Here is a 2,172-nt window from a genome sequence, read left to right as displayed (position 1 = left end):
AGATGAGCCTCCACCTACTGAAAATATTTATTATGAAATTCCTGTTGGTATTATGGGAAAATTGCATGCTAATCCTTATGTAGGAGATGGATAAACTTTGTGGATTATTTAAGATTGAAGGATTACCGAGGGATGAAGTTAAAAATAAATTATTCCCTTTATATTTGGAAGGAAAGGCATTGGCATGGTACAGACTATTGGATGATTCTAATTCATGGGACTGGAACCGAAGGAAGCTGGAATTCCACTAGAAACTTTACTCTATGCACTTGTTAATCGTAATCGGAATTATATAACTAATTTTTGGCCGCGTGAAGGAGAAAGTACCCCTCAAGCTTGGGAGAGGCTTAAGGACTTAATGCTCAAATTCCCCAATCACGAGCTCTCGAGAGATATTATTGTTCATAATTTTTATGCTAGACTTTCTCTTCATGATAAAGAAATGCTTGATTATTCTTCTACTAGTTCATTGTCAGAAAGAAGTATTGAATGCAAATGGGCTATTATTAAAAGGATTAAACACAAAACTGAAGATTGGGAGGTTAACAAAGGTAAAGAGCCAGGTATAAATTTAGAATATGATTGTGTTAAGTCTTTTGTAGAAACAAATCTTTTTCATGAGTTTGTGCAAAATATGGACTTGATTCTGAGATAGTAGTTAAATTTTGTAAATCTTTTTCTCCTCACTTTGATCTTCCTAAAGGGAAGTGGTTTAAATATCCCTGAACCTATTAAAGATACTTGTGAAAAACCTATTATTGCTAATATTGAAATACAAGCTTATTCAGCTAATCCTATTGTACCCTACTCCTTATATTAAAAGGCCTCCTTTTCTTGTTAGAATTAAGGGGCATTCTAAGGCTACAACTATGGTTCGTAAGAGTTATATTAAAGCAAATACCCCCTGAATAAATTAAAGTAGAACCTTCAATAGCAATGGCTAAAGATCTCTTTGTTGATAATATTGATGAGCATGATATATATTTCTATGAAGAAGCTGCTAGAATTGCTAAGCCTGTTAGGAATGGACATGACAAGATAGATAAAAACAAAAGGTTTGTTGAAATGCCTATTGTTTCTGCTAAGATTATAGATCATTACTATCATGGTATATGTGATATTGGTGCTAGTATAAGTGTTATTCCTTTATCTCTCTATCAAGAAGTTATGTATGAAATTTCACCTGTAGAGATACAGGAGGCTGATTTCACTATTTATCTTGCAAATTGGGATATCATTTCACTGCTTGGGATTGTGGGAGATGTTAAAGTCTTGGAGAAAATTCCTTATTTGACACTGTCTTAAAATCTGGTTCCTTATTTGACACTGGAAAAGTTTTTCTTCCCTATTTGACACTAGTCCTAAATTTTATTCCCTATACGACACTTCCGTTCATTTTGAGTCTAAATGACACCTGAAAAGACGATTTTGCCCCTCATGTGGTATGTGTGCGCGCGTGCGTGTGCTGTTGCGTGTGTGGGTGCAGGCGCACATGTGTGTTGCTGCTGCATGTGTGTGTGCATGTGTGCTGCTGCGTGTGTGTTTGTTACTGCGTGTGTACGTGCGCGTGTGTGTGTGTTGTTGCGTGCCTATGTGTTGCCTGCGTGTGTGCTGCTGCGTGTGTGTGTATGTGGGTGTGTGCTGCGTGCGTGTGTGTTGCTGTGTGTGTGTGTGTGCGTGTGTGTGTGTGTGTGTGCACGCGCGCGTGCGTGTGTGTTGGTGCATGTGTATGTGTTGATGTGTGTGTGCTTCTGCTTTCGCACTGATGCTGCGTGTGTGCGCTATTGCCCCCCACACACATACCACATGAGGGGCAAAAGAGTTTTTTCAGGTGTCATTTAGGCTTAAAATGGACGAAAATGTCATATAAGGAATAAAATTTAGAACTTGTGTCAAATAAAGAAGAAAAACTTTTGCAGTGTCAAATAAGGAAGCAGATTTTAAGATAGTGTCAAATAAGGAATTTTCTCAAAGTCTTGTGTGGTAAGATCAAATATGCTACTGATTTCTTAGTACTTGGATCTGAACAAGATAATTTGTGACCCATTATATTTGGTAGACCCTTCTTGAATACTATTAATACTGAAATTGATTGTGTTACAGAGAAAGTTAAAGTTAAGTTTGGTGATGAAATATCATGAATTAAAATTTTTCTAAGTTCACCAAACAACA

The 2,172-nt window shown here is 36.9% G+C and overlaps 1 non-coding gene across 1 annotated transcript; it reads right to left on the bottom strand.

The window, feature by feature from the left end:
* Positions 1-278: 278 nt before the first annotated feature.
* LOC147973026 (small nucleolar RNA R71) lies at positions 279-385 on the bottom strand. The gene has a single exon (XR_015606852.1). It is a non-coding gene; the product is annotated as a small nucleolar RNA R71 (small nucleolar RNA).
* Positions 386-2,172: the final 1,787 nt, after the last annotated feature.

This window comes from Triticum urartu, chromosome 5A (assembly GCF_056163025.1).
Source record: "Triticum urartu cultivar PI428250 chromosome 5A, HENAU_Tu73, whole genome shotgun sequence".
Classification (NCBI taxonomy): Eukaryota; Viridiplantae; Streptophyta; class Magnoliopsida; order Poales; family Poaceae; genus Triticum; species Triticum urartu.
Note: the sequence above shows the minus strand (reverse complement) of the source record. Positions and strands in the feature narration are given on the sequence as shown.